Source organism: Protopterus annectens, chromosome 3.part0, assembly GCF_019279795.1.
Source record: "Protopterus annectens isolate FY-2018-M chromosome 3.part0, PAN1.0, whole genome shotgun sequence".
Lineage (NCBI taxonomy): Eukaryota > Metazoa > Chordata > Ceratodontiformes > Protopteridae > Protopterus > Protopterus annectens.
The window spans coordinates 1,305,628,621-1,305,656,149 of record NC_056731.1 but is presented as its reverse complement, the minus strand read 5'-3'; positions in this window follow the sequence as shown (position 1 = coordinate 1,305,656,149).

Genomic DNA, 27,529 nt, shown 5'->3' with positions numbered 1-27,529 from the left:
GCCTTTTTGCAGATGCTTGACAACTATGGGCTACACATGAGTGTCATTTTGCAGTGTCCCAAATTCAGAACACCATGTGTACTGGCCTATTTTCTGCTAATAAATGGCAAACATACAGGTGTACACTGGCACCAGCAAGGTACACATGTGGATGGTGGGTCTGAGGTGGGGTGAGGTGTTGCTTGTGCAGCACATGCATCTTAATTGATACTGTCTGTAGGTTTCCAACTTGGCCTTGGTACATCATTACACATTGCAACACATGGCTTTTGGGGATTTTTGATGTTATGCATATGCTACCTGTAGAGCCCTGGCTGATGTTTCCTGTGGAACAACTGTCCCAAATGATTACCTTAACCCATGGGCCACACTTATGCAGAGTCCAGGTGATTGTTGACACAGGTACTACACATCCAGAACTTGCTAGACATTCCTGCAACTCCCTCAGTGTTGTGGCATGTTACTAGGCAGTCTGCATGACCAGTTTGCAACATGTGTCATCATCTGCCTTGGATGGTCATCTGTTTCTTTTCTACATTAATGTTGTCCCATACATCTTCATCACATACATGACTCTGCACTGTTTGCCATGGTATATGCAATGGTGAGGCAAGGCTACGTGTCCCATTCCTACATGCTACCTGTTGAGTATGGGATCCATTCCATGGCTTGTAAGATGTGTGCAAACCATGGCTGCCTTTGTTGCAGGTGAGTGGGCACTTTTGATGGACAAATGTCTTGGACAGCAGACCATTTCTTGGTGCGACATTGAGGCATTGTACTTGCTGGAAGGTGCATACACATGAAGAGTGAATGCTGTCAGTACCTCAAAAGCTGCTTCCACAATATGTTATCTGGAGTTTATGCACACATATGCTTCCAGTGTTTGTAAAGGTATGTATTCTCCATATTTTCTGTCCTAACATAGGATTCCATATTACACACTCATTGCTCACATTAGGACCACATTACAGGTTGTAAGGGTTGTGGAATGTGGTATTGTGATATGCTGTTGTGTAGATCTGTAACAGTTCCCATTTAATAGTGGTATATACACTGTTGTAGCACTGTATAAGGGTGATGTTTCAGACATGTTCCTACTGTAGGCCATTTGTCCCACCATTATGTTCATCTCTGTGCGCACATCTTGCAGTGACAGGTTGTTAGTTATATTGCAAGACTCTTAAATACCCTTCAGATATGCCACCATGGTGACCACTGTGATGCAGTGCAGTTAACAGCAACAAAAAGTGAACATGTACAGCATGCATTATGGATAGGTGTGTTAAATGTGTGCATGGCAAATACCATGGCCATAACATGGCCGGTGTATTGGCAAACCTGAACAAACAACACCACACTCACCAGCTACAGGCTGCTGCCCTCGAGGTATACCAGAGGGACCTACATAGTTGTGTGAGAGATGTGATGTCAGTAGCCACACCTGTGGCATTGGTACAGGGTGGGAGCAGCATTACACTACATCAACAGTACAAACCCACAATACTACAGATTATGCACATCTGTTTATTACCACAACACAGCAACAGACTATATATATTTTATCTCAAATATGCATGATTAAACTCTACAGATGCAGATAGATAAGCAACAGTGTTCTACTGATGTGCCCTGAGTCCTTACCAGCATGCTCCTCATCCATTGTGTGCATAGCACCCACCTCCACAATGCTATCCACAGGGTCTCGTCTTTGCAGGTGGGCAGGTGCCCTGAGGCTGGCAAGGAGCTCCTCAGCATGTGTCAGAAGGGGGCTGCATGGCATGACCCCTCCCTGTGGCTAGCTGGTCCCTCCTAACTGCAACAGCACACTGATGGGCATGGCGGAGTATGTCAGTGCAACAATGTCAGACCTGCTCATAGCTGTGGTTATGCAGGCCAACATGGTTTACCCTGTGGATGAGCTAGTTTCACAGGGCGGTCCTCTCCTGCAGATCATGGGCTGTACAGCCAAACAGGGTGTTGTAGTGCTGCACCAGGTGGTGTATAATAACCTCATTCTCCTGGGGGAATAGACTGGCAAGCACTCTCTTGACATGGTGCCTGAAAGACATAAAGAGGAAAAAAGGTCTGAGGACCTCATACTGCAAGGATATAATAGTTTTTAATTCACATCTCTGCCCCCCTCTACCATATCTGCAACAATAATCTGAACACACAACTCAACGTGTATGTTTACAGCAAACCTACTGTTGCAACATATATCATATTGTACAACAAATTGTGCAATGTGTTTCTAGTCATATTCCATGTTGAATCACTATCATTGGTGGTCTGTTTTGAACCATGTCACCTGCATGTCACTGTAAGGGCCATTATGGCTCAATATAAGCATGTGTTCTCTTTGCTACATGACTGCTTTAAATCTGGTGTTTTGTGTTAATGGGGATATCTATGCATGCTGTTAGACATAATCCTGCAATGTGTGGACTATTACTACCCACATATGCTCTATAACTGTGGCACAACAGCATGTTTGGGAAGCCAGTTCCCAGCAGAACCACCTCTCCCACCTCATCTGGCCATGTTACCAGGCCACAGCACATCTAGGACCAACCCCAGGACCTCATCATCTGCTGGTCCTGCACTACCTTCAGGTGGTACCACCTCAGGGGAAGGTGTTCACCCCCCCCTGGGAGCACACACAGACAGGATCCTGTCACTTGAAGTCAGGTCCAGGGTCTGGTGCATAGGGAGCTCCACAGAGACTTGAGGGATGTGCTACACCACCTTGAGGCCCTCGGTACACAATTACAGGGTCTGCATGCTCCTCCTGCTCAGCCCCCAGCCTAGGCACCTTCAGGGCAGTGAAGGTGCAGTTGTGACTGCCCATGGGTGGGAACCTTGGTCCCATTGTTTCCATTTGGGGGATCATGGACTTCCACATTCCAAACACCACTCCCCATCCAATGTGTTTATCCACCACATGTGTCATATACTACCCCTGTATGCTGCCTTGTCTGTCTTCCATCCCAACCTACCTCCACAAATATATCTACTATCCTTCCACAACATACCAATCTCACCTTTACAAACAAGGGCAATGTGTTCCCAACATGGATTTTACACCAGACATAACTGTCCATTTTGCACCCACTTAATACTGTATATATATGTGTGTGTGTGTATAGATGTGTGATGTTTTCTCGCACATATCGTACAGGACTGCCATTCAACAGTAGGGGAAATGTATATATATATATATATATATATATATATATATATATATATATATATATATATATAGACACACACACACACACACACACACACACACACACACACACACACACACACACACACACACACACACATATACACACACACACACACACACACACACACACACACACACACACACACACACACACACACATATATATATATCTGTGTGTGTGTGTGTGTGTGTGTGTGTGAGTGTGTGTGTGTGTGTGTGTGTGTGTGTCTGTATCTGTAGGCATACATGTATATATATATATATATATATATATATATATATATATATGTGTACACAGACGCACACACACAGAGACACACACATATACACACACACACACACACACACACAGCCACACACATATACACACATATATGTATATATATATATATATATATATATATATATATATATACATATGGGATGCATTCAAACATCAAGTCCACACTCTCTACCTCTCCTTCCTCCACAGCTGCACTATTCTGCCTTGTTACAAAACAGACAGGTGTCACTTGTGGACACAGCCTAACATTGGGGGGTTATATATAGGGACAAATTGCAGGTAAGCCTATTACAAACCTATGCCATTTGTGCATGATACATTTCACATTAACATGACTGTCCTGCAGGTGGTGGTGTCTGAAACTCATGTGTCTATCATAACATCATTACTTCCACTGCCATCTATTTGTCACACTAATATACATGTCTTGATGTACAGAACACACATTATGATGGCTTACATCTTGTCATTCAGTGCTGATCTGCACAGTTGATAGATATGGCCCACTGCCAGACGCTATGTCCATAGCAGTTCTTCAGCAGGACATCATTACAACAACCCTTGATGGCACATATAAATCTTTCCACATCATCTATTCCATTATTACAGACCAAGTACTATATTCAATTACATGCATATATGTTTCACATACCTGTTGTAGTATTGTCTTCTCTTCTAGGTAAACTTTTATGTGTCCCTTGTGTTATATAGATTTGGTTTGTAGTTTTAGTTGTTTTATTCATTTTTTTTTGTTTTTCATCACTCTCTCTCTCCCTCTCTCTCTCTCTCCACTACATGGATTGAACTGCTTTGAATAGGTTGCAGCATGGATTTTGTAGGTGATGCTCATGATCAGGTGATGGCCTCTGCACTAATCAGTGTTCACCACTTGCTAATTGCATGCAGCCAGCTGGGTAGTACTTCTAATTACCACTGTCATGGCTATGTACTACTATAAATTACTACATCATGTGGGCATTGTCTCTTTACCTTTCCTGTATGGAGGACATCCTTCCTGTGTATGGGCAACAGTGTTCCAGACAGCAGGTAGCAAAACCTCTTACAACAGGTCTTGCAGACAAAGGCCAACTACATATTTGTATAAGGTTCCAGACCTACGGACAGTGCGAGTATTCTTGTTATATGCATTGTATACCGCTAGTTTTACAGGGTTTGTGTGTACATGCTAGTTTAGCATGGAATGCAGTCTGTCTGCATAGCTCTCAACTGTGGACTTATCCACATGATGGCCAGAGGATTGGCTGTTATGTTTTGTCTGTTCACCACACAGGTCTTGTCTCTGACATATCAGTGGCAGTCTCTCTGTTGAGTGCTATCAGTACATGGCTACATCGATTTATGTTTCTGACTTCATATTCCTGAGTAAGGGTAAGTTGCAACCAATCCTATAACACCAGCAACTTTCTCAGTGTATGACAACAATATTGAAAACATGACCCTGTGTTCCAGCCTCTGTCCTCCACCTATATACCAGGCTTTGTCCATATGTCATGCAGTAAGAGGTTAAGTAGTGGCCTATCATTTTGTAATGCTGGTATTCCTGCCATCATTCCAGTGATGTTGTGGACTCCCACACATATTGTGGGATAGGGTCCATATATATGTGGGCTACAGCTGGGAAAATGTGCGTGACCTTGTATGGTCCAGAGGTCAGTGTATGTAACATTGTTATATGCCCTTGTAAGTCATTCTATGAGGGAGGGGTATGCACCATTTATAACCTAGGCTGTTACAACATGTGAGGGATATCAGTAGTAAGACACATTAAGGTATATGGCTGTACATGTTCATACATTTCACCATGGGAACAGTGCTGGGCTAGTGCTTACTGTCTTACAGGCAGTTCTCTTTGTCAGTGTGATTGTAATGTTTTAAATTAAACATTATGTAACAGATAAATTTTCATTGTGACAACTTAATTCTTTTCCCCCTAGGGATTGAGCACAGATTATAAATAGAGGCTGCTGAACTACATCTGTAATTAATTAGTGTTGATTGATTCTTATCTTCCAGGTCAGTGTTTCTTTAGTGTTGTACCACTTGAAGGCCTTGGCCTGGACAGCAACATATGTTATGCTTTCAGATTACTGTATCAAATGTTTTCCTTGAGAGTTGCATTACTCAGTTATTATGTATTTCAAACACCTAACTGCTATATGAAATGGCAGATACAACTGAAATAGTATACAAATAAACATTTCTATGTATGCATACCTGTGTGTGGTGTCATATCCTTTGACTTCTCTGTGGGTATATGTTTCATGCAATAATTGTCTTTTGTATGAAAGAATCAAACACTGGCCATTTTAAAAGGTGGCAACTGTAGGAATACTGGCTGTTCAATATGCTGTGCACCCTCTAAATATGTATCTTCTTATATGTATCTATACATAGTAATATCTGTATATGTGTATGCATGTGTATATACATATATATATATATATATATATATATATATATATATATATATATATATATATATATATATATATATATATATATATATACATATATATATATATATATATATATATATATATATATATATATATATATACATATATATATATATTTGTGTGTGTATGTGTATCATTGGAATGTTTACTGCTACCACAATTGTACATTCCCTATGGTAGACAGACTGTTCTACATGATATGTTATTGATATCATCCTGACATCGTACAGCTGAGATGGATTACTGTTAACTTGTTGCGGCTATGTTGTGTAGGGTCCTGGGTATGGGACATGCAAGTGTTGGTTATTGTGTTGCAAGGCAGATCTGTTCAGCTGTGGAGGAGGGGATGATATCAGTATTTGCAAGAGTTACTTAATTTGGGCCCCCTCACCCCCATTAATGGTGCCTTTGGTCATATATTTATTTGTTGTGTTATTATATATAGATAAATATATATATAGATAAATATATAGACATATATATGTAGACATATATATGTAGACATATATATGTAGACGTATATATATATATATATATATATATATATATATATATATATATATATACATACATACAGACATCTACATATATAAATACATTTCCCCTACTGTTGAATGAATGTGCTGGATGATATGTTTGAGAAAACATCAGATTTGTTTACATCTGACATGGCTTTGTGGTGAATCATTTTGACTATAGTGTGCAGGGTTCTGGGTTTGAGATGTGCAAGGTCTGATTATTTTGTTGGTGGGCAGATCAGGGGCTCTTGGAGACAGAGTGATTAAGGCACTTTAAAGCAGTTGTAAGTGGGTTTGTGCGGAACTAAGTGATGCTTATGTAAGCTTAGCTTCACTTACACCCACTTACGGCCGCTTAAACCCATGCTAATTTCAAATAAAGAAAAGAAAAAAGGGAGATAGGGAAGTGGTGAAATTGGGGCAAGCAGGGGGACAAACAAGAGGAGAAACAAGTAGGGATGTGCAAGATGGGTGTAGGAAAGGACCATAGCGCTGCATTTCTTTGGCTGCAACAGCTGCTTTCAGTGTGGACAATTTAGAATTTGGAGCCTCACACCCTACAGGGAGGTGTTTGGGCATCATAAAATATGGATGATTGGTATGGTTAGATTGTGTGCTGGGTACATGTCTCTGGATCTAATGAAGAGCTATGCATGGGATGTGCTTTTTTGTGGGACAGATGCCCTTTTTCTTTTTTTTCAGGTGAGAATGAGATGTTAAGGAAGGATTATTGGTAAGTGTGATGAGGGAAGTTTGGTAGGAGAAGTTGCATTTGCAGACAGACAAGACAGACAAGACAGCAGACAGGGGCATTGTATGACACATGGGGGGTAAACACCTTGACTGGAAGGGTGGTTGGGTGTCTGAGTCTCATGAGCCCCCCCAGATGGTAGTAATGGCACTGATGTCCCCACCTGATGGCAGTCACCACTACTCCTTCACAGCCCTGAAGGTGGCTGTGCTGTGGGCTAGGCTTGAGGGGCCATCTGCCCCTCTAGTTGTGACAGCCTGCCCTCCACCTGGTGCAGGCGGTCATCCAGCTCCATCTGGAGGACTCTATGCACCATGCCACAGACCTCATCCCAGGTGATAATGTCCTCCCTGCGCCCACTTGTGGACGGGGCGAGACCCATCCCCTACAGCGGTTCCACCCAGGATGATGCAGGACCAGCAGATGAGGGAGCTCAGGTTGGGTCTCAGATGTGATGGGACCCAGTGCATCGACCAGTTGAGGTGGGAGAGGCGGATCCGCTGGGATCTGCCTTCCCATATGTGCTATGGTGTGGAAATTAACAATGAATATTGGTTAGTCATGCACAACACATTACAGCATTAGTCAAAATAGCATGAATGGATATTCCCATTTAACCAAAACAGTGCAATTATAACAGTGCCATAGCAAACAGAACCCATACATCTATGGAATGGCATTCAGGGTTACAACAGCATGCCAGTTAGTGGTATGTCAGGCAGGCAATAAGATGATTATTCAACAGGGAATATTAGTATGCACACAGTTTAATCAATGATAAACCAAAAGGAACAATGGTCCCAACAGTAGAGGTTTGTTTAGGAACATACCCATGTTGGTTTCAGTGTGATGGCTGGATCAGTTGAGTGGAGGGGGAAGGGAAGAGATTCAATTGACAACTGCTATTAAGTATAATTGTCAGTACACTACAATTCACTACTCTCCATTCTGACCACACTTACACTCTACCTGGGCCATGGGGCTGCTACAGCACATCAAGAGCTGTAGATATCAACAGAGCAAATGTACCCTTATTTTAGATATGCACATCAGACCTGTTTCTATGCCAATTTCTTTACCTGTGGGCCTGTGCAGATGAACTGCGTGGACATTACATTGCTGTTTTTACACATATTTCAGATTCACATAGTTGCAGGCCCTGGAGTGTATGTTGTGTCTTTCACATACATCTACTGTGACATTCTCTGTGTGCAGGTATCTTGTCAACTGGGGAAACTATCTATGACAGCGTGACACTTGAGGGGCTTGTCTGGGCCAGACTGCAGAGTGCCAATGTCTAGCTTGCATCTATTTGTAGGACTGGGGATGACTGACACAGCAATTGTACACCTTTCATAGTTATCATCATAAAAGTACTTCTATTCAGATTTCTTTACCTGTTCATAGGTTCATAAGTATGTACTAGGCTATCTGCCCAAGGGCATTTATAAGCCTAGCCAGAATGTGTTGGCTTTCGCCTCCCCATTGATTAATTAACTGATCCTCTGTCAAGCAGAGCCAATGAAGTGATCCCAGGGGTGTATTTTCTGTTACCCATCCACTCATCAAGGTTTCTTTTGAAGAGTGTTAGTGTGGGGCCTGATGTAATTTGGAATTTTGTTCCAAAGCATGGGGAGTCTCTGTGACAGGAATCTATCCCTCCAGCATGTTTTATTTATTGTTGTGGCAAGGTTTAGCTCACTAGAGGGCGTAGCTCGCAGTGACTTGGATTTCTTTAGGTGGAGCATGTCCATCAATTCTGAGTTGGACATGGCTTTGTAAGTCAGGCAGAGATCAACTCTGAGTAAGTGATATGCCACTGAGTACAACTGGAGTTTTTTCAGTCGGGCTGCATAGGATATAAGTTTGAGACCAGTAATCCTCTTGGTGAGGTACTTTTGTGGTCTTTCCAGCTGTTGGACGTATCTTGTGAGGTACATCCTAAATGGCCTATGATGGGTCTAATAAGTGATGAGTAGAGGGGCACTACAACCTCTTTATTTCTAGATGTGAACCCTTTAGTAATTAGATGGGCCACATATAAGGATTTCCTAACTACTTTGGCAATATGATTGTCAAAGGAGAGATTACTATCTACCTGGGTTCCCAGATCTCTTATTACCTCTTCAGTATTAAGGGGGCTGCCATCTATGTGATAATTTGTGGGTGTTTTGTTTTTCCCAAATGGGAAGACTATGCATTTTTTGGCATTTAGCTTGAGGCCATGACTTTGACACCAGCTGTACATCTCAGTAAGGCCCTTTTTGAGGATGTCCATATCAGCCGGAGAGGTAATTATGGCTCCCAGTTTGCAGTCATCGGCGAACTTGGTTAGCCATAGTCCTCCTGTGTTTGCCTGTACTTCTGAGAAGTATATGCTGAACAGTAGGGGTCCCAGGACCGAGCCTTGCGGGACACCACTTGTGACTGGTTTAGAGTTGGACCTGAAGCCCCTTATTTTTACCGTGTAAGTTCTGTCTCTAAGCCAGTTGGCAACCCATCTTCTGACATAGAGGTTTATGTTCAAGCTGGTGAGTTTTTCTGTAATACCCGAGTGGGGAATGGTGTTGAAAGCCTTGGCAAAATCAAGGTAGGCTGTGTGAGCCACCTTTCCCTCATCTATGGCCTGGGTGACTGTCTCAAAGAAGTCAACCAGGTTTAGTAGGCATGATCTGCCCTTAAGAAAGCCAAACTGGGTTGGGTCAAGTGTTTAGAGGTTCCCAATGTCTTTGTTAATGAGTTCCATGATGATGCGCTCTATAGCCTTGCAGACCAGGCTAGTCAGCTTATGGGGTGATAGTTACCAGGGTCAGTTGTGGCCCCTCCTTTGTGGAGAGGAATAGCCATTGCTGTGCACCATTCTATGGGCATGTATCCTGTGGAGAGGCTGAGGTTGAACAGCATATTTAGGTGGGGGTTAGTTTGATCTGTAGTTCATGCAAGACGCAGCCAGAGACACCACCTGGTCCCATTGACCCTGTGTTTTTGGCTTTTGAAAGGGCTGTTTTCACCTGCGCATCTGTGATTTTTGGGACACTACACTTTTCTGGTATTGTTGTTGGCCCTTTTGGAGGTGAGGGGGGGGGTGAAATTTGCACTGAATCTATCTGCCAGGATGTTGGCAATATCAATAGGTTCAGCATATTTTGTGCTATTTTGCATTAGTTCCGTGCATATCTGTGAGTTGCCACTTCGATTTTTAACATAGCTAAACAAGGCTTTGTGGTTATCTTTTGAATCCTTGGCTATTTTCCTTTCGAAGTTAGCCTTGGATGATTTCATGAGGTACCTCAGTTTCTTACTGATACTGATCAGGGATGTCTTTCCTTCTTGGGATTTGCTTTTTTTCTGAACTAGTTTCCTCCTTCTATTGTATAGCCTGTTTATTGCAGGGGTCCACCAAACTGATTTCCTTCTCTTAGAGTAGTGAGTCTTGGTTTTGCTAGGGATGGCACGATCCATGCATCCCTGTAGGTGCTCATAGAGTGCATTTGTAAAAGTTTCTGCATCTAGGGCAGCGTTATCCTTTAGCATGGGGGCGTGAAACTTACCACCTTTGTCTTAAGTAAGGTAAAGTTTGCTTTAGAAAAGTTTTTTATTGTGGTTTCCTTAGTTGGGGGTGGTGGTGGGGTGTGGACATCCAGAGTGATTAGTTTATGGTCTGATCTAACCAGTGACGGGTTGACCTCTGGTGTGGAACACCTGTCGCATATGCTGGTGATGACCAGGTCCAATATATTTTCACCTCTGGTAGGGGAGTTTACCAGCTGATCCAGGGCATTTGAGTTGATGAATTCCAGGAAGCGCTAGGCCTGGGAATTTGTACTCGAGTTGTTTTCCCAGTGAATGGTTGGGTAATCAAAATTGCCCAATATCAGGGTGTTTGGTAGGACCTTCATGTTTTCCAGTGTCTCCAGAAAGGTGGAGTGGTGGTCCTGGGTCATGGAGGGTGATCTGTAGCAGGCCACAATTTGCATTGCAGATTTGCCTGATGTTAGTTGCACATGGATGATCTCAGAGGTATCATGCTGCACCACTAACCTGGAGTTGTAGTTATCCTTGATGAATATGGATACACCCCCTCCTTTTGTTTTTCTGTCCATGTTCTGTGGCCAAAACGTGTGGTATGAGTTGTAGCCTGGTAGTGTGGGGTGCTCTCTGGAGCCTTGAACCAGGTTTCAGTTACTGCACAGATGTCGACGTTCTCCATACTGAGGAGTGCTTCGTGCGCGTGCATTTTGAGATTTAAACTCCTGACGTTGAGTAGCATAACCCTCAGTTTTTTGTTAATTGTGTTGTTTACAGAGGTGGGTTTGACTTTTGAGCCTTGCCTAAAAAAGGCACTATGGGGGCAGCAAGAGCCTTGGCCAGTATTCAAAAGCCTAGGGTTAACAGGTGCAAGCCTTCTCTTGCAAAGCAACGTGGCTTGTCGAGAATGTCGTCCCAGGCTGACAGACACTGGATCCCCTTTGAATGACACTAGAAGCTTAGCCAATTGTTGAATTTGATCATTTTTTTTCTTTATACTGAGGTATCATTCTTGGTGAGGGCAGGATGTTACTCATGGTCATGCCAGCCTGGGATACATGATCAGAGAGCTCTTCCATGTCTCTTTTCATGTAGGTATGTCCCAGGTCATTCACACCAACATGAACAATGACAGAGTCATATTTGTACTTGTTCTGGAGTGACCTGAGTGTTTGTGTTATGTGGCAGATTCTGGCTTCTGACAGGCAGCTAACAGTAACCTTCTGCTTGTACAGCCTAGTGAGTGGGACATCAGTGTGCCTGACTATAGAGTCACCTATTACTAGTGTGTTATGTATGTTATTTCGCCTTAAGGGCTGCGATTGTACGGCACACTGATTTTGTGTTTTATGTGTTGTCTGGTTTGTGACGGGAAGTGTAGGTTGTTTAGGTGTCTGCTTTGGAGGTCTATGATGCTTTTGCATGTTTTTGTTTAGAGCCTCTGAGTATGATTTTGTGTATTTATGTGTATTTTTTGCCAGTGCTGTTTTAGTAGGTCTGTGTGCGGCTGGGGTTGTGGTGCAAGTGTTAACCTTCTCCTCTTGACTGTCTGTTCCAGTCTTGGGTAGAGACAGCTTAGCTTCCAGTTTGGCTGTATAATTGCATCTCTTGCATATGTTAGTGTTTTGTGGTAGGAGGAGAGGGTTGCCTGTGTACATGAGGCAGTTGTAACATTGCCTCAGGATACCCAGATTCACCAGCTGGACTGGGGTGTGCACCTGATGTTGCGCTTTGGTCATGCCTGAATAATAGGGTGAGCTGTTTAGTCACTTGGTTGGTGAGGGGTGAATAAAGAGCCTTGCCCTGCTGGGCAATCAGTGTCAGGGTATATTAGTGCTTGCCATTAGGTCTGAGCAAGTGCTGGGCTGTAAGATGCGTTTTGAGTGCTTGGGTTGAGAGTTAGACTAGTTTCAAGGGAAAAACTGAAGAGGAGACTTAGTGGAGCCAGGAATAATTTAACCGTAGCTAACCGGCACTGCCCGTTGCGCAAAACTGTGCAAACGTGGTTTTTATAGTAGGGAAATGAAAGAGATAGAAATTAGCCCAAAATGGCCAATAAACTACTAACGTCTGAGCTGGAACCACTCCTCCAGGGACAGATAGGTTGCTCAAAGCTCTCCTCTCTCACAGGTGAACAGAGAAACTTCCTTCTATCCAAGTAAGGTATGGGCAACTCAGAAACTAGTATCACAGCCCTGAATTCAGCACTAGCCTAAAAACTGGACTATACTAACTTAGAAAGGTGGGAAACAAGGAATGTTTTTGTTTTTTGTTGTTTTTTAAAAGATAAGGCAAAAACAGTAAAAAATGCACTTAAACAGCTTTAAAGGACTACAAACGATCTGAAAAGGTATCGCACTTTAGTGTGTAGCCTACAACAGTTAAATTATTTAAACAAAAAAAACAACTTTTTAAAAGTGCAGGCAGTGAAATAAGTACAATATGTCAAAAAACAAGCTTTTAAATCATAATAAACACTGGAAAAGCTGCGTTTAAGTGGAAAATAGCTAAGTACAGCAAGAAAGTACAGAAAACTGATACTTAATCACTCCAAAGTCTCTCTCCTAAGCTAGAAGGCTTGTATCAGTTTGAGGCTTTCTAGTGCTACCCAGTAGGTTAGTTACAGGAAAGATGGGAAACAAGCACAAATGTGGTCTTTTAAACCAGAAAGTTGAAAGAGATGGAAAAACTGTCCAAATGGTCAATAAACTGTTTGCCCTGTATGGAAAATGTATGTATTGCAATACATTCTTTTTTTTCTATTCAGATTGCAGTTTAAAACTGTAGAACCAGACTGTGATGTTAGTTGCGGTCCCTGGATTCAAACTGTGCTCTGTGTGCAAAATTGAAAACACAGGCCTAGTCTTTATCAGACTGAGCTACTGGGGAGGTGTTGTGAGTTGTTTGTGACATTTCTATCTAGTATATATTTTTGGGCACAGTACTTTTATTATGACATGTTGCATTATTTGTTTCCCATTTTCAGTACAAATTATACATACACAACAGACATTGGTGTCACTGTTTGTGATACATGTGCACATTAGCTGGATTGCACATTTGATTGTTTTACAACTACATACTGCAATTTAGATTCCTGAGTACACACTGTAGATTTTCAGTCTGCACCTGTTAGCCTTATACATTTCTCAGTACATTCACAGCTACATACAGCTGAAATTGAAAGGTTAACACATGACAATGCAGGCAGACAAACAAGTAAAACACATTCTGATGGGAATATTTACTGTTATTTTTTACAATTATTTGACATGCCCATTCTAAAGTATGCAAACAAGCAGTGCTAAATCAGTTCACCTCAGTTAATGCATTCTGCAGGACATACACATTTCTATTTATCAGGCACAAGTGAGATGATACACACCATTGTTTGGGATCACCTTTATTAGTTTTAACATACATATCTGTGTACAACTCAGAACTCCACAATTACTATTCCTGCATGATCTTCACAGGGGAATGCTTTTCATTTCTCACTATTACAGTAGCCCTGACATGGCACTTTCTTGGCAGGTTCACTCAGACACACTCATACATATTCTAATATTTGTCTCCTGCATATTGTACCTTGTTTGCTACTGATATCTGTATTACACAGCAGCTGGAAATACTCCATTGTAACACTTACAGCCTGACATGGGCATTTATTCCTGACTTTTACAACACAATTATATAAACAGGCAGTACTACCGTTATTATAATTTTGATTTCTTACTGATAATAATAGTGGGTATTCTGTATTCACCATACTGCTGACACAACCAGGCCAGTTGCTGAGCATGCGCCTGCATATTCTGGAACCTCTCGTCAGCAGCTGTATGGGGAGACATCACACCTGCACAGTCACAATTTGAACTTTTTCCATACTTAGAGATACATAAGTCTATATACTTACAGACAGGTGGGACATCCTGCGCTTGGGCTTCTTGGATCCACTGGTCCAAGAGTGCACCCGTCTTCCACTTCAGGTCATTATGGTGATGCTGTACCTGCTCACCAGTCTGGGATATGCCAGTGGCACTGGTGAGATCATGTGCAAGCTGGTCCCAGGTCTCTGCTTTGTTCTGCAAGCCCTGGTACTGGCCCTGCAGAAGGTTGCCATCATGGTTTTTAACTGGGAACCCAACCATGACCCTGGACTCCGGGATGACCCAATGTTGTGCTCAGAAGCACACACCTTCTCCAAGCCAGCCATTTTGTTCCTGCTGTGTGCAGTCCCAAATGGTTATGGCTGCATTCCCCCCTGTGTGGTTTAATTAGGGCATTTTTCCTGCACTTTTTCTTGATTGGCCAGTTTTAATATGCTGCACTATGCTTAGCTCTGTGCAAATCCACATAGCAATGCTTACACCAGCTAAGCAGAGCTAAAAGCAGGTAAACAATGCTTACACTAGCAAAGCATTGCTTAAATCTATTTTTTCATTACATTTATAAATTATTTTTTACCTTTATATTTTACATATTCCCACACCAACTGTGCTATACATGAGCCATATGATTGACATCTATCATTCACATTCCTTAAAAGTTTATTAAATAATTTGCCAGAAGGGAGATTTGAACCAAGTATGCTCTATATACTATACTATGGCAGTACCACTACACTACAGCAACATGATGATGTTTTCTCTCACAGTAGCACTTGTCTATCATTTTCAGGATTTCAGCCAGGCTAAGCATAGTGGCACGCTGCACAAACAAGCTGCGCGGCACTTAAACTTCAGATTTATTTCATGAAAAAATATTATTACTTTTTTATTTTTTATTCCTTTCCTCTTGCCGTACTGCTTCCAAGCATGTAGGGCAAGAGTGCATACATTTGGGGGTGTGCACTTGAAGGCTGCTGCCTTCTAGGTGTTTGTGTTTTTTATTTTTTTTTCAGTGTCCATGGACACTGAAATGTTAGCTATTTACATTTCAGTGCCTGCGGACACTCGTTTACTATATAATATTAGAGCCAGGCTCTAATATTATATAGTTTGACACTCATCTGTTGACACATGCCCCCTGTGCTCATTCCTGGTTCATGTCCATTTAGTTTAGATAACAGGGCGCCTTCATACATATGCAAGGCTCGCTGCTATCCTAAATGGACACAAACCACTCCGTGCAAGAATATCCTTATTCTTGCATGGAGCTTCATGAATCCAGAGGAAAGTTTATGAATGTAAGCTCAAAGTAGGTTAGCAGGAGGTCTACTGATAAAAAACTGCAGTAATACAGTGCATATTTAGAGATGTACAGAGCAAATTATAATAACATAGCACTATACTGATAAGCACAATATAAAACTATCACTTAGCAAACATTCATGGGAATAACCAGCACATCAAAAGAGTGTCATATATAGCAAAACATCAGCAATTGATATTAATACCTATTAAAGAGCACAGGCTCAACATACATGAAGCTTATCTGATGTGAATTAAATTGATACACACTACCAAGGTCTATTCATTGTTCTGTACAGTAGTCTTAGAATAAATAGAATTATAAAAAATATGGCACATGCCTGCACTGTGAAGGAAGATGGTGACTAATTCAGAGGATACTATAGTGAGGGAATATTTAGCAATATATTCTACTACAGTAGCCCTCCCTCCCTCGCTCCCTCAGGTCAAATTATAACAGAGAGTAATTAGTTCATTGCAAGTACAAAACAATTAGCAGAGAGGTGCAAAGTAGAATAGATTTTCTTTCATTTCCTGAATGTTGAAACCTGGAAACAGCTAGGGAGACTAAGTAACTACATATGGTATAATCTAATTGTCAAAAGAAAGAACAGTGGTCAGCTTTTCCTGTACAGGTCAGTAAGGCTCGGGAAATACACAGCAAGTTTCTTCAAGTTAAAATTGCTTACTTTGTACATGTCATCATTCTCAGTTAAATAATTTTGGAGGTGGGTCTTGTGGCAGAGCTCTTGCAGTATTGGGGTTGGTTGTAGTGACAACAGGTTATTGTGCAATGACAACATTCTCAGTGAAAACATGTGGGTGTTAGGCCTTGTGGTATAGCTCCTGCAGTATTCTGGTCAAATGTAGTGACCACAGGCTATTGTACACTGACAAAATTCTTAGTGCACATTTTTGTGAGATGGGCCTTATAGCAGGGATCCTGCAATATCATAATGAGATATAGCAAGCGCAGGCTATTGAATAACGATAAAAGTTTCAGTGAAAATGTTTGGAAGGTGGGTCTTGTGACAGAGCTCCTGCAGTATCATGGTTAAAAGTAGTGATCACTGGATATTGCACAATGACAAAATTCTTAGTGCAAATGTTTGGGAGATGGAATTTATGGCAGTGCTCCTGCCATATCATGGTCAGATGTAGTAACCACAACTATTGTATAATGACAAAAGTCTCAGTGAAAATGTTTTGGAGTTTAGCCTTGTGCAGAGATCCTGTATTATCGGGGTCAGATATAGTGACCACAGGCTATTGTACACTGACAAAATTCTTAATGGAAATGTTTTGTAGTTGGGCCTTGTGGCAGAGCTCCTGCAGTATCTGAGCTGGATGTAGTGACCGCAGGCTATTGTACAATGACAACATTCTTAGTGAAAATGTTTTTGGAGTTGGCCCTTGTGGCAGAGCTCCTGCATTATCAGGGCTGGATGTAGTGACCCCAGGCTATTGTACAATGTCACAATTCTCAGTGAAGCATATAGAAGTTTGGCCTTGTGGCAGAGCCCTTGTAGTATCTGGGGTGTATGTAGTGACCGCAGGGGTCTGCACTATGGAGGAAGATGGTGACTACGTGCAAATTCTGACTAATGAAGTCAATAGGTGGAGGGGTCAGGGTTACAGATAATTCTTGCATAGGATGCCAGAACATATGCACATACATTAATGTGAGTAGATGCATGGCTGACTCAGACAGTGCTTATTCCATAGTCAGTAGGACAATATTTGTTACTATATGCAGTTCAGGAAACAGAATTTTGTTTGCATTCATTATTCTTTTGCACTACCCCTTCTGCATCTCTTTAGTCTTGCTTTGCATCTCTGGCGATGTCTGTCTCTGTATGCACAGCAAGGCTGAAGCTGTTTGTGGACATATTGCATGTTTTCTGGACCACAGTGAACAGAACCGGAAAAAAAGCTGCAGATCTCTCCAGTCTTGGAACAGGTCCTTCAGTATATCAGAGCAAATATTGTTTCTCTGTAATGTGTGTATATGTGTTTAAATAATGCTTGCATACAATTGTGATTGTGAATGTCTTGTGAGCTTACATGGGGTGTATGTTCAGGTAACCCCAAGATAAATATTGCATCATCACAATGTTGTTAGTGATTGACCATTATCAGATGTTAGATGAAGTTTTCCTGCTCCTGTCAGATTGGGACATCAGGATGATGGATATCCCCACACATAGTCCAAACATTCTATTTGTCAATCACATACCTTTCAAAGGTAATCCATATATCATTACTGTATATGGCTGAATAGACCAAACTATAGAGCAATCTTGCCTTTATTGGATGTTAACACTATATTATCAATTGTATTGAGAACCCTGCTTGTGACACTTTGTGCCAGAGTCCCCACAGAGACACTACTTACACAGACATTTATCTCTAAGAAGCCAAACAGTGCATTCTCAGAATGCATTTCAGAAGATGACCCCCCCCCCCCCATATAACCTGGAATGTTGTCTTATGAAATAGCCACGCACAGCTTGCACACATCAAATATCAATATGTTCCTTACGGTGCAGACCTACGAAAGAAGAATTAACATGGATCCTACTGGAAGGCAGGTCTATTAACATTAGTATTCTTGGACGTGCAAACAGGGATTAATGTTCTTGCCTCCAATAATGCAGATTCAGTGTCTTTGGCCTGAGCTTTTGCATTCTGGTAGCATAGGTACCAACTACTTAAGGATAAACACCCACAGAAACAAATGGTATCTCCACACTCATTCACTCACTGCACTGATGTGTGTAATACTCACCGTTTGGCTTGACTCATTGCCCTTGTTAGGTAGGATATATAACTACAATTGCTAGTAATGACAATGGTAGTAATTTTACATGTGCTGTATCAGCTGACAAGTGTTTTCCTCTGTGAACTGCCAGAAAAATACAGCAGCAGCTACTTCTGAATAAGTAGGAATGACCTAAAGAAGCTCCACCTATGAATGTTTTACATTTTTTGTACATCGTATTGAGAATCATTTTTTATCTGTGTTTATATATAAATACCTCTTTTCATAATTCAGCAACAGCTCCTAATGAAGTTATGATTGCGCTTGTGGTGGATGATCACAAAGTAATCTCAAAATATTGCAAAACCTTGATGACAGACTACACTTACAGTTAAGAAAAATCACTAATAAAATGCTGTTTGCCAGTGTTCAAGCCCTGTTCATGTCACATCGTGGGAGGATTCAACCCCACATCATTGCTACTTTCTATATAACAACACCAAGATCACCATCTCTTAGAGTAAAACAATTTCCTTGATCATTAAATTAAAATCCACGTGCTCACACAGTACTACTTGCATGTAAGAGTGAAATTCCCCAGTTTGTCAGATATAAGCCTAGCACCTGGCATATTCAATAGCTCACCTTAATAGCCATATGGAGTTCCTCTATGACTTCCTGTGTTTCAGTGTTTATTTCTGTACCACTGCACATGAACACCTTATGCTGGACGTGACCAAAATTTCATAGATCAAGGTAAAACCTAAAGAATAGTTCTAATCTTTGGATTAGTACTACAATTGGTTCAAGCAGTTCTGATATCTGGTGTGTTGACTTTGAATGTGTGCCAAGTATTATTTATGGTATTTCTTTTCTTTGCACAATTAATGCAAATTTAGACAGGTTGTTTTGTACAGTAACATAACAGCCATGGTGCAGTCCTGCCATTGTTTCTGTACCAGACAGTATATTTCTTTCCATATCCTACAGTTTTAGGTCTAAAGAGTGCAAAGCAGACAGTTATATTTTGTTCAATATCCTACAGTTTTAGGTCTAAAGAGTGCAAAGCATGTCACCCTAATACAGAAAAAAGTTGTTCCTGGAAAATATTTTTTTTCTTTGTTTACAAATATTAAACTGAAAATTAAGAAGAAAAAAGTTTCTGGAGCAGCCCTCCTTTTTTTTTTTTTTTTGTATGTGTTATTCCTAATCATCAAAGGTGTTCTTTTGTACTGGAATGTTGCAATGTTCTGTCTCTGCATCAGTACAATTTCCTGCTCTGTCAAAATACCAGATGTTTTATCTGATTATTACTGTCTACTTCTAAGTGGTGCAACTGCAGAAACTTGAATGTTTAAGAACCAAATAACCACAATACTTAAAACAAATTACCAAAACACAAAAGGATGGAAAACTCAAACCATAAGCATTTTTTGCAGGTAGGGCTTGACCACCTGACCTTCCAATGTGGGATTGACTCCACCTCTCAGTGTTATATGTTCTACCTCTGTAGACACATAAATGCAATGAAATGAGACAGCCAATACAAAATTAGAATCCACATCGGCAGGGATTTTTAATGGCAACACTCATTTTCATTTTGATCCTTGGTGTCCTGTGGCTTGTGTTTCTGGTGATCAGAGAAGAGGTACTTGGTAAAATGTAGAGAATCATTTCTGAGTATTCATATTATCATATATAAATAATCGACTATAAATATATTTAATATGCTCTTCTCCAATCATGTAGAATTTGCAGTGAACATAAACTGTTCATGAGAAATAAGGAGACAAAAACAAAATGTAAACTCTGAACAATACATTGTATTTGAAAGACTACAAGACGGTAACTTTCCCAGTTAAATTATAAGGGACTGGAAGACTTATATGGAAAAAATGTAGGATTTCCTGTTTACTGTAGCTAAACAAATGCCTCAACAAATTTAAGAGAATATGGTTTAAGGAAAAGGAGAAAAATATGAAAGAATAGAGTCTGCAATTCAGGGCAAGCGAATTAAAATAAATAAATTAGATATATAGATGATAGAGAGATAGAAAGGTAGATAGATCGATCACTAGATAAATAAAGGATAGATAGATAGATAGATAGATAGATAGATAGATAGATAGATAGATAGATAGATAACATTACAACCCAAAAGCTGGAGCAGCAAGTCATAACACACAGACCCTCTAGAAAGATTATACTTTAACAATTGGGTTGACAGTAAAAATGTGTTTGCCTGCCATTCATCTTACACTGGTCATTAAATTTATAGGTATATCACAAATATTTCAAAATATTTCCAAGCTTATTTCTTACAGTTGCACACAAAAGAAAATGTTCCAAATGAAGCCATCTTGTAACATGTTTTCTCAAAACCAGATCACCTGCCCTGGTAAAGTGATGTAGTGGGATAAAGGCCTGACTATGACACACACAACCCAATCAGTTAGTAGCTCAGGCAGTGGACAAACTGGGTAGAGTAGGGTATGTGTAAATGTCAAACAATGGCCTGTCTGTTCCTAGGGTAGGGACTGATGGTCTTCTGGCTATTTTGCCACAGTCAAGTACAGTCTTGTGGGTGAAACTTCCATAAGCAGAGATATGGGCTTGTCTTACAAATCCAGTAATGGCAGCTCTTATTTACATGTGGCTGGGAGTACTCACATGCAAGGAAAGGGCATAAACAGTCCTAATAGCCATGTGGGTACACATATCACCCATCAAGAGGGTGTGGTTAGGGCTAAAGACAAAAACTCTGCTGAATGTTGAATAGCTAACAGTGGGATTGACCCTTACTATTTGGAGACTGAATAGGCTGATCATGGAGGACGAACATTTGGCAGGAAGTAGAGTGACAAAAATATACAAAAATAGCTATCAAGGAGTTATTAGTACAAATGTACTGTTATTAGGCAAAATATTTCTTTCTCAAACCTTTATTAGGTGATTGTGCTAGTAAAACCAGAAAATGCCCCTGATCCAAATTGACTCTTATTAGGTAACTGTAAAATTGCTAATAAACAAATGTTTTATATTTCAAGTGTTTATAAAAGGTTGATGCGTAAAATTGTATGCATTTTTATTGAAACTCTGCTCTGATTTCTGTTATCACAGTGCCTAATAGACTCTGTCTAACTTTACTAAGTATGATATTGCAGTGGGGCAGCTCGGTCTCTCCACATGTAAAAGGCAGGTTTCAGATTAGGTCCAAGGTGTCTGATATTGAGAAGTGTTACCCATGACAAATGAGGGTTGGCTCAGTAGGCGTCAAACAGTTTAAAATGTAAAAATACTGACTAAAACCCCACACTTATGAGGATGTAGAATCTAAGTGTTATAACCTAGCTTAATCCTGACAGACCATACTAATTATAGAAAGGTATAATGAACATAAGACAACAATTAAGGAACTCTGCAGTCACTAGCAATAGACAAGGTATAATATAGTACAAGGACATACTGAGAAAGAAACATCCTATTCCACTTTCTTTCTCCGTTCTCTTTCTGTGGTCCTGTTTGAGTAGCACTGAAGATTATAAGTAGTACAATATAATGTGCTGCATTTTACAGCTGTATGAGTAATTTACTCAGTCATCATATGAATAGCATCAGGTTCTGAGAAAGTCACTTAAAAAACAAAATTCTTAGTATATTCCTAAAGGAGAAACTGCACACTTTTGTCAATTGCATTTCAGATGGTGAAAATATAACTGACACCAACTGAAATGTCCAAAAAATGTGGTTATTTCACTATGTAAGCTGTACTTTTCACGTTCAGTATAGGAGCCTTATATATCCACATTTGGTTTATTCTGCTCTAGTATGCTTGACCTACATGATCAGAAATAGTAACACAGGTAAGGTTCAACTTTTTCTGTTTGCAATATTGCACTCTTGTCTTTCCTTAACTTTCCGCTAGCTATGTTTTCTACTCTTTTTAACAGTTTACTCAGGTAATAAATAAATACAGTATTACACCAGTGTGTTTAAAACTAAATCATTGTGCATAGGTTTTTAAACATAAAGCAAATATTTAAAGCATCAATCACCTTTAATTCCACTTAACCATCTAGAATAACCATTAGAATGTGAGGAATATAACTGACTGCATGAGCTCACTTTGCAGGTCTACAGAGCCTGAGATGGATGGTTGTTGTTGACAGTTATATTAAAATGATGTTTTGATAGTTCATACTTTGTTCTAATGCCAAATGCTCTGTCAGAATTCTACAAAGTAATGACTGTGTCATGGCCCAAGATATTCTTGCAAACTTTTAGTCTGAACACTGTCAGCAAGACATTTAGAACTCCAGAAATTCTCAACATTTAGAACTTCAGAAATCGAGGCAAGCCAGATTTTCTCTTCTAGGATTGCTTTACTTTGTATAGTCACACAGGAGATATTAAGAGAAATGCAACAGAAATTAAGCTGAAAAGTTTAAATCAAATGCATAAACATCACATAAATAAGTTGTTTGCAATGTGCTTTAAGGCTTCTTAATTTGGCACTAGAAAACAAAGATACTCCAAACCTGTTTTTTTTATTATTGTTTTCATTTAAAAACAGCAATGATTTTTGAAAGTGTTTTTCTCATTTGCATCTTGTTAAACATGTTAAACATGTACATTATTGAAGTCATATGCTTTGGAGTTTGCTTCCAGGAACGCTTTTATTAGCAGTCTGACAGGTGCTGATGGAGAGGACCCATGCAGCAGCTGTGACCTTCACTGTCAAGGACAAAACTTTCTTCATTTGTAACACACCAGCCAAACAAACAACACAGGTTCCAAAACCTGCTTCACTCCAGTGCTCAAAATAAAAGATCATGCTGATAAATGTACAAAGTGTGCATCCTGTTTGTGTAGAAAATGGTACAACTATAACTTGTTACTTTCATATGAAAAAAATGCAATCATTTTATCTTTTACAGATTTTATTTCAACAGATATTGTGCAGAAATAATTCTAGTTGATACAGAGGGATGTATCCGTTATTTTTGTTGTTATTTAAACTGCACATTGATGTAAGGATTATAAGACAAAAATATTAAACAGCCTCTCAAATGGAAAAATAAATATACTTTACTGTATCTAGATTTGCAAATATACTGAAGGGACACATGTGACAATCTTCAATACATTTTCTTCTTCTTCATAAAGAATGGTATGCTAATATTGTTTTATTGTCCATTAAAATGACAGCTTTCATAAAATGGTGCTTTTACTAGCCAAGGAAAATACAAAGCTCTTAATTTGTCCATGGGGCAAATACATCTTGAAATGATCTATTTTATGTTTTCATCTCAAAAAAATGTATTGTGGTCATGTATTAGTATAATCTGTTTCCAAGAAAATGTTTCTGATGATTTACTTTTGAGATATGTAATGGTTAATCTATGCTTCATGCAAACATGGGAAGTTCATGCTGTATCGACAAAACTTGCAAGAAACATTGCTTTTTTACATACTGTATAAAGGTGACACTTGACCATGGACATATACTGATGATTCATGATACAGAAATAACATTTACTGGATACCAGCTGCATGCAGTTCAGAAATATATGAACCTCTCACTGTGCATTTCAACAATTTTGTGACTCAAACCCCCCCCCCCCCCCAAAGGGAACTGTTATCAGGAAATTTACAGCAGAAGAAGGCCAGTACCAAATCACATCAAATCAGTTTACTGATGAACCCTAAGCCTGTGCTAATTATGAAACTTTGACATAAAATGTTTTAATATGTAAGAATAAAAATAAAAGACTACACTGCAAATACGTGTGCCAAAATAATTAAAATCATAGGAACTTTACTTAAAAAGAATTGCAGAGCTGATAGCAATAAACTGTGAAAGTAATATGGTGCTTGTAAAAATAAATTCAAACACCTTCTTAATAGATCCGGGGAGTTTGGAGAACTTACAGTCAGTGAATTCAGGAAGAATGGAAACAATAAGAATTTATTACAGAATGTTCCAAATATTACCTGGATTTATTAACCTTTCCCAGTGAATGGATGAAATGCCTGACACTCCATGAATGCCTTTTTACATAGGTGTGATCCATTCTATATACTTAATGCACTTGTTTTTGTCAAGCAGTTTGATCCATTCTATGTAGTTAATATAATTTTTTGTCAAGCATGCTATCCAGCTGGGTGGAGGCCCATTTTCAGTGAGGGCCCAAATAAAGGTCAAACTAAAATCTCAGGACACAGAGTCCAACATGTTAACCAAGTATAAAATGATGTTGTCATGACATGGAGCTGGTGTTAATTGAATAGCCATGTGACTGACTTGATGGGAACTAGTCTTTAAAAATTTTAGTATGACATCTAAGCTCCCTTCTTGTAATAACAAGGAAAATAAATGTTCCAGAGAGAAGAAGTTTTTCTAAAAACACTCACAGAAAATAATTGTAGTGGAAATATGCATATAATGACAACTATAGGGTCAAGTAAATGATCTTGTAGAAACTTAGAATAGTCACTAGAAGAGGCAACATCCTGGGTCCTGTCCTTACTCATATGTAGACACCTTGCACCATTCCGGGCGTATCTTCATCTCTTGTTAGCTCTGACCATAAAACCATCTTCTTGAAAATAAAACTGAAAGTAGATACACCTAGGGTACCTTTAGAACTTTTTCAAAAACAAACTACCTACTTGAAAGTGAAGCATTGGCAACCTTTAGATCCCCAACCAACCCAGTTAACTCCACTGGATATGGGGAAACATGCACCACTACTGCATGCCAGCAAATAAACTGATACACTGATGCAGCTGTGCCCTGTAGGGAAAAAAGGTAGGGCAAACCTCTAAGACAAACCCTTTTGGTGGAACCATAATATCAACAAACTTTACAATAAAAGGAAGATAATTTTGACCAAAAGTAGCTCCCAGAATGATAGACACCTCATCATTGAATTAAACAACTCAGGCATTTAATAAAACCAATCAGTACAAAGATTGAAGCTAAAGAAGCTGTCTAAGCCAATCACACTGCCTTTTAAGTCCCAGAAGCACAATACAGTAATAAGCCAAGATGATTATGAACAATGTTACTTACACAGAAAGCGAAGATATAGCTAACATACTTGCCAATAAATTCAGTGCAAACTTTACCCCTCTCTCCCCTCCATCTATACCACAAGATGTACCCAAAACAAACTCACCCCCAGCTATCACACAAGATCAAGTCCTGAAACTTCAATCAAAAGCTAAAAATGCTGCATTGATGGTCCCTGACAATATCACTAGACACATCTGAAATGGCGTGAAGCATGGTTTAGCCATCCTCTAATTACACTGGTGAATCTCAGCCTCTTTACAGGTTCTGTACAAAGTGATTAGAAAATAGCTACAGTCATGCAGTGCATAAGGAAGGCCTAGGCAAGGACAAATCCGCAAGTCTGACCATCCTCATATTAAAAGCCATGGAAAGACTTATAACAGAACTAATCAATAAGGACATATAGAAACTTCAAACACTGGTTCCCTTCTCACCATGGATTTATAAGATAATGTCATACTTACTCATCTTGGGAGACTTCTTTTGAAAGGACACCAAATCAACAGATGAAGGTAAAAAGGTACACACTGTTTACCTTGACCTGACCAAGGCCTTTGGCACAATCCCTCACTATGCCAAAATAAATAAATGAAGTCATTCACTCCAATGGAGCTCAGGACGTTTGCACTGTAACTTCCAATGGGTAGAGCCTAAGCCTTTCGACAGAATCAAATTATGTCCTCACATTTCAAACAAATGTTCATATCTCTGGAACCATAGAGGTTATGAAAGAAGTATAAATAAACTCTTCAGCACAAACTATTTTTATAGTAGTAGTATTCTTTAGAGCAAAATAAAGTAATCTCCAGCAGGTAAACCAGTACCGTTGTAGCTAACAAACGACAAAACAAATCAAAGCAACAGTAAAGCGAAGCATAACTCCAGATACCATCCAATAAAATAAATACAAATGTTTTATTGTAAGGTTAGAGCTTTCACCACTAATGTGGCTTCATCAGACCATCAACATAAACTAAAAAGACAAATTATTACATTTAAATACTTACATAAAATGCTTAACTTTTTCAAAAGCTAATCTGTTCACTATTGGGCTGACTGTGCATGTGCACTTAGGATGAATGACTTCAGCTATACTAGTTGAACAGTTTAAAGTCACAATACACCTTTCAAATAAAATGCTAATATATATATTAAATATTAATTTAACAATTCAATGTTGCCCATAATTATAAAAGCATAACTCATCAGCATGGGCTACATATTGAAAATAATACAAAACTATTAAATTCATCTAAACACACAGACATTTCATACTCACTCTTAAATGGCAAGAGATAAATCTTATGGCCATATTGACAGCTACCACTAAAAAGTTACTAAAATTATGCCAATGCAAATCCTAATATATAAATAAATAAATATACTAAATAAATAAATGAAGTCATTCACTCCAATGGAGCTCAGGACGTTTGCACTGTAACTTCCAATGGGTAGAGCCTAAGCCTTTGGACAGAATCAAATTATGTCCTCACATTTCAAACAAATAAATAAATAAACTTCTAAATGGTAAATATTTATTTTGGCATAGTGAGGGATTGTGCCAAAGGCCTTGGTCAGGTCAAGGTAAACAGTGTGTACCTTTTTACCTTTAGAAGTTTATTTATTTGTTTGAAATGTGAGGACATAATTTGATTCTGTCGAAAGGCTTAGGCTCTACTGGCATTGGCATAAATAAACTTCTAAAA